Source organism: Scleropages formosus, chromosome 22, assembly GCF_900964775.1.
Source record: "Scleropages formosus chromosome 22, fSclFor1.1, whole genome shotgun sequence".
In the NCBI taxonomy this organism is placed as follows: Eukaryota; Metazoa; Chordata; class Actinopteri; order Osteoglossiformes; family Osteoglossidae; genus Scleropages; species Scleropages formosus.
In genome coordinates this window covers 13396276-13403509 of record NC_041827.1, presented here as the reverse complement: position 1 = coordinate 13403509, position 7234 = coordinate 13396276, and positions in this window count along the sequence as shown.

Below are 7234 nucleotides of genomic sequence, written 5' to 3'. Positions count from 1 at the left end.
AGCCTTGCGCCCTGTGTTGCCGGGTTAGGCTCCGGTTCACCGTGACCCTGCTCAGGACAGGCGGCTTCAGCCTGTGTGTGTACCTGTATACATACATACACACGCACATGCAAAACTGATGATAGTTCTGCAGGTCAGCATCCCTGTGACTTGGTATGAATGAGAAAACTGTATGTAAATTATAGATACCGGATGACATGAATCCAGAGGGGCAGTGAGTAATTAACGACTGGATTGCTCTAGAAGTTTGCTGCATGTGAAGGTCTCGCCACAGTTGGCAGTGAAGGAGATAACAGTGCTGTAAAATGCAATTGCAGTTTTCCAGCCTTGCGTCCTTCCTTTATTTAAGGAATAGGAAAAGAGCACAGCGATCTGGCTTCTGTTGCACATCCGTCTTAGTTTCCATTTCTTCCTCATTTGCCTCTCCGTGTCGACGGGATGGATAGATGCGTGAGCGATCTGGCAGGCGCTGGAGTGTCGTAATAAAGCAGCACGAGGTGTGGAGCTGGCAGACAGACCCCGAGAAGATAACAAAACAAACTGTTCGGACTCACTCCTCGCCTAATAGCATACAAAACAATCTCTCTAGCAGCTTTTGGAAGCGGAGACGTCCTTTGAAAGCACAGATGCTAGGGACGAGTTACGAGCGAATCCCTGGGACACATCTGCATTTGTTATTTTGGTCGGCTAATGCACCAGCTGAATACTGGAGAACATGTTCAAGTCTGAGTGCAGTATCTGCTGTTTCTGATCTGACAAGCCTGCCAAATAATTAGCCATATGCACTTTGTAAGCCCTGCATGAAAGCCAAAATACCGAAGGTTAAGGTAAGACTACACTTACATTTATTAAAGTACCTAATGTTTTTCTGTGAAGCGACTTATAAAATTAAGCTATTTGCAGTGATTTAGTCATCTGTGTAGCAAATTCTAGGGATGTTCAGGGTAAGTACCTTGCTCAAGGGTATTATAGCAGGAAGTGGAACTTGAAACTGGATGCTGCGAGTCCAAAGGCAGCAGCTCTAACCACAACACTACCTGCTGCCAGGCAGGTAAAGAAATGAAGTCCGGAGCAAAGTCTGTATAGTTCAATTTTTTGTCAGTAATGACTTCTCTGACTCAGCATCACAGTTGTCTAGAGCCTAGTCTGGAAGCACAAGATGTGAGGCAGGGTACACCTTGGACTGGACGCCAGTCCGCTGAGGGATACTTACACACCAGGAGCAGTTTAGACTAACTGGTGCACTAGAAACGTATGTCGTTGGACTGTGGGAGGAAACCAGAGCATGCAGAGGAGACTCACATAAACACGGTGGGAATATGCAAACCCTCCACAGACAGAGCCTCACTTGAACCTGAGTCTGAGCCCACAGCTTGGGATATTAAAGGCACTAAAGCTACCCAGTATCATATCATGCCTCCCGTCTGTATAGATTATAACTGTTAAAATATTAAGTGCTATTTTTGAAGCATAACATGAAAACTGGATGCTATGGAGTAGCATGGTAGCGCAGCAGTTAAGAAACATACTTTTAATCTATAGTTTCCCCTTTCAAGTCCCACATTCCACAGGCTTGCTGTGAACTGTTGATGTGAAATACCCAACTGTACAAAAACTAATCAAATTCTGTGAGTCACGTTGGATAAAAGCGTACGCTAACTAATAAATCACTAATGAAAGAATGGGGTATTTTCTGCAGTGGGACCAATGTCTTTGTCTACTGGAGAGATTCACGAGTCCTCACATCCTTTTGCTCCTCTTGCTGATGCTTCCCTGCCTGCTTTCGATGCTTCTGTATGTTGCACAAAGTGTCAAACTCTGGGGGAGTTAAGCATCAAGTCCTTTACAGCATCAGGGATCTTGTAAACGCTCTCGGATTTTACTACATACAATTTAGAAATAATATAAAGAAAAGTTACACTAAGACACTGATCAATAATACACTAAGTGTTTTTGTTCCAGAAGTGTTGCATTATTCTAGGTGTAGCAACTGACAGTGATTAAGAGGTTCTGCTGTAAAACAAGTTTTTTTTTTGTTATTTATTATTTTTGGGGAGTTTTTTTAAATGAAAAATATGCTTTTGAGAACCATTTCTAGGAGTGCTGTCGTTTCACAGCGATCAGCAACCTGGGGACTAGACTGAAGTTAGAGTCTGGGTGAAGCCACGTTTACCTGGGAGGGCAGTGTGGTGGTGTGGCAACGGCATCCAGGCAGTCCACGCCATGGGTGTCAACCCGCCTTAGAGACAGGAGCAGATCCGGCTGTCGGTGTGGGCTGCTGCTCCCCCTGCCCTGCAAAGAGGCCAGCCTCAGGATACGAGAGCGCAGCGCTCGCAGATCGGACTTCATTAAAGCGCCGCAGATTGGTGTAGACGGGGACCTCCCCACATTTCCACCTTCAGTCAAAGAACTGTCCCTTTGGCGCATATTAAACAGGAAGAAAAAAAAGAGGAAAAAAAATACCATGAAAAAGGGTATAACTTATTTTATTAAAACTTGAAAAGGGAGATGCAGGAAAGGATGCTGAGGACAGTTTGAGACAGGGAGCCTGGGAGGCTGAGCGAAATGAAAAAGTGGAGGATTTCAAAGCAGACGAAAGTGACGCTGCGGCTCGTCTCATCACGCTGGCCGTTGTGTGTGTCTGTTTTCCTGGCAAGCGAAGCCACCTCCTTGCATGGGAACCGCGCGGCCCTCAGCCTCATCGCTTTGTGCGGTGTCTCGGCTCTTCATGGCGCTGTTCCGAGGCCCGATAGTTTCTGCCTAAAAGAGAAATAAGTTTCACTTGACACGTCCACCTGATTCATGTCTCACTCTTGCCCATCATTCAAAAACTAGCGGAAAAAGGTTTTGGTTGCCATGTGGTTGGAGAGCGCTGCTGAATTCATCTGTAGTTTAGAGCCCTTTCAACATTGTTCTGCTTTATCTGCCCATTTTCTTCTCTTCCTTTGTGATGAACAAAGTGTCACACCTAGATTGGCCTCCCAAATGGGAGATGGCATCCCAGCCACTTCAAAGCGCAGTCCTGACCCATCTAGGCGGCTCGCCGAAATCGGCGCGGACATGCTGCCTCTGCTGCCGTGACGTCCCTGACAGCCCCTGACATCCCTTCCCTCACTGAAGGGGTAAAATCTCCTTTCAACCAGTAGTGGCACCTCTAATTTCAATATAAAAATAAACACATTCGGGGAAAGCGCCTGCTGTCTTTCTCTGTGCTGACTAATTAAGCGTGAGACCCTATCAAAGATGAAATATTTAGATAAAAAGAAAAAATATTTATTTTTCCCAAAGCTATTTACATGGATTAAATTAGATTCTACTTAAAGTCGATATTTAACAAAGTAGTTCAGGTGAAGCAGCTCGTTCAAGGCAGGCCTGAAGGGCTGTGAACTTATACTCTTCCATTCCAAGTCCAGGTCCTCAAGCTGTTTGTTGTCCTTACTTGACATGTTCTCACACACACACACACACACAAGCTGAAACCGCTTGTCCCATATGGGGTCGCAGGAAGCCAGAGCCTAACCTGGCAACACAGGGCATAAGGCTGGAGGGGAGGGGACACATCCAAGACGGGACGCCAGTCTGTCACAAGGCACCCCAAGCAGGACTTGAACCCCAGACCCACCGGAGAGCAGGACCCGGTCAAACCCACTACACCACCCCACCCCACCCCCTATTGCTTGACATGTTTTATGCCTTTATTCCTGCATGGTCATGTAAAGCCTCATCTATCCAGTCTGACAGTATTAAAAATTAAATGCAGGCTGTAGACACTGTAATGAATCCTTGTGCATGGTTTGTATTTTAGTGTGATTTTCTCTATAAAGTCATATGTTTTTCTTTAAGGGGCAGCTGGTGGCATAGTGGTTTAGAGCTGCTGTCTTTTTAACAAAGGTTGCAGGTTCAAATCCTGCCTTATCTCAGAATTGCTCCAGTAAGCTTACCAAGGTGTATGAATAGGTAAATAATTGTAAGTTGCTTTGGAGAAACCTAAATGACTAAATGTGAAAGTACAGCAGGCTCTTGGTTCCAGCAGCAGCATCACACATTCAGCCCAGCTTACAGATTCTTGTTAATGTCAGTTTAGAAATTCTTGTTACTCAGGGAGTGTGGTGGCGCAGTGGCGCAGTGGGTTGGACTGGGTCCTGCTCTCCGGTGGGTCTGGGGTTCCAGTCCCACTTGGGGTGCCTTGCAACAGACTGGTGTCCCATCCTGGGTGTGTCCCCTCCCCCTCCAGCCCTATGCCCTGTGTTGCCGGGTTGGGCTCCGGCTCCCTGCAACCCCATAGGGGACAAGCAGCTCAGCCAGTGTGTGTGTGTGTGTGTGTGTGTGTGTGTGTGTGTGTGTTAATCTCAGGGACACAACGGACACATACCAATATCACTCCCTTTGTGACTGCGTTGTGAGGGACCAGGAAGGTACACCTGGGCACTTTTTTTCATTGATTTTGTTGTGCTTTGTTAAGCATCCTCTCCTGTGCTGCATTCAATGCCTCGCTGAGCTAATTTCTCCCAATCATTTCATGCAATTATAAAATTAACGCAGGTCTCCAAACTGGTTTTTCTGACATTCTCTTGCTTCATATGCTTTTTGATCCTACCTCACCTTTCAGCTTCTAGAATTACATTAAGAAGAAACATTGAAAATGCACAATATACATACCTGGACAACATTATCTGGATATCTTACCTAAAATTTAGAAATATTGTATGGGGATCCACATATTACAGGACAGCGTTATCCTAAATATAATGCACATGTGGTATAGTTCTTCATTTCTATAACATTTACATAAAATTTACCTTTTCATCTGACATGGCTCTATTCAAAGACAAATTAGTTTTCCGCATTTGACAAAATGACTGGTAGATTATACTGAAAGAACAATTAAGGCAAAATTAAAGTACCCACATTGCTAAAGCATTAAATCCCAGGAGAACCAGAAGCCCTAAATTACTTTCTAGTGACACTTCTTCAATATTTAATTAAAAAGACAGACTCAGACATTGCAATCGGCAAAAGCCCAGAGAAAAGTTAAACTAGCCAAATGGGATGACCTCTCCATTAGTGACCCCAGCCACCTTGGAGAATCCACCAAGAAGCTTCTCTCTGTCGATGATCCTGCATTACATGTAAGACTAGAAGCTTTTTCAAACACGTTTCCTCAGCATGTTGTCCTCCTTTGTAAGTCCACCTGCGCATTTGGAGCCACACTTCTTCATAATGAGCCCTTTACATTTCATACTTAGGGGGAAAGGGGAGTCATCTGTTTAAAGCATATATTAAAAAATAAAAAAAAAAAAAATGAAAAGGCATCATCTCTAAGAGGTCAGTCATAAATTAAATCTCCCTGTCATTATTTTTCATTACTGCAACTGAAAAATCACTTAGAAATGGAACAACCCTTAATTTACACCATTAAAAGTACTTACTCTAAAAATCACTCTTTAATGACAACAGAATGGAGCTTTCTAAAAGACCTCTGATAAAGAACCGCACCAGAGAAACAATATCAAGTTGAGACCAGCAGGAAGCAACAATTAAAGGTATCCTCGGCAGCGGGATTGTGGAATGGGCTTCGGCGCTGCGATAAAGAGAGGACTGATATGAGCGGCGTGATGAAAGGCATGGTGTCCCGCAGGGCTGGATGCTGGAACCCGTGCTCCTCCATACCCACACAAATGGGTATTACTCGCAATTCAGAGCCTTTGTATGAGCAAACAGTATGAACGTCAGTCACTGGGCAGCACTCCTGCAGCTACTTAAGCAGCATAAGAGAATTCCAACAAAACCCGAAACGGGACGATACTTGGCATATGAAGAGCAACAGCACAGTTCGGTAAAACATTTGGCGGCCTGAAATTTCATGAGGGAACTCAGAACTACTGTCTTCAGCAATATGAGTTTATGGGGTTGGATGGGGGCAGGGGCACCCCGGTTCATCCACCATCAATGTACTGTAATGTAATGGTAATGTAATGATGTTGGCATATCTTCCTCTCCCTCTTCCTGTGTCTCATGTCTTGGTGACTAATGCGCTCATTTTCAGGTAGAGGCCAAATATTATGTATTTCATATTTAATAATATTTATTATTAAATACACACACTCAAATTTGTTGAAGCCGCTTGTCCCAAGCGGCGTCGCAGCCAGCCGGAACCTAACCCAGCAACACAGGGCGTAAGGCTGAAGAGGGAGGGGATACACCCTGGACGGGACACCAGTCCATCGCAAAGCACCCCAGGCAGGGCTCGAACCCTGCACCCGCCATATAGCAGGCTCCGGCCAAACCCGCTGCACCACCATGCCCCCCGCATCATATAAATGATGGGTAATTATAAATAATACACACAAAACAAAAGTATGTGGAAAAAGTATAGACGATAATATACTTTTATTTTAACAGAGATTATTGAGGATACTTTCTGGCTTATCCTCATACAGACACATACAGTATACATATACATGTACACACTACAGCATGAGCTAATTTCATTGCTTCAAAAAGTCAATTACATAAACAGATTTTGCCGTTGCCACCAGTTAATACAAAAAAAAAAGAAAAAAAATCACCCTTTCTGTTAAAATTTTTTGGCAGATAAGGGACTGTTGATGCTATTGGGAGCCATTACAAATTTACAGCTGAAAAAGCTGACCCCAAAGCATTGTGTTTCACTTTGAAAACTTAGTGTAAGTCAGATGGGAAATTCTTTGCAGCGTAGTCATGGCTCAATAAATATTTTCCTTTCCCTTCTAACCACTGTACCGTGTCCTTCAGAAATACAAGTCATAACATTACATTTAATATTAATACTTTTGCGGTGTCCTTCCTCGGAGGCCCGAAGTCTTGTAGTCAGAGGGGCTATAACAAATACCTCTAGGAACTATGTTCTGTATGGTTTAGTACAATACGCAAACTTTTTAGTGTGCTGGTGAAAAATTTTTTGCAGACCTCTCACCCTTGCTAAAATGTAGCCCTATTCTTCGGGGGGAAAAAAATTAAGTAAATTTTATGCCTTGTAAACTGTATAGAGTGTCTCATATATTTACAAAATACACATTTTTCGTCAAAAAATCTTGTCAAAAAAGTACAGGAGTCTTTGAAACTGGATGCTATGTGTGGTGTTGATTTATAGCTGTTTTTTTGAAATAATTTATTCATGTCATTATGAGTGTTTTTTATTTCAGTAGATGAATAGCAAAAGCCAAATCACTGAACCACAAATGGCCTATGCAGG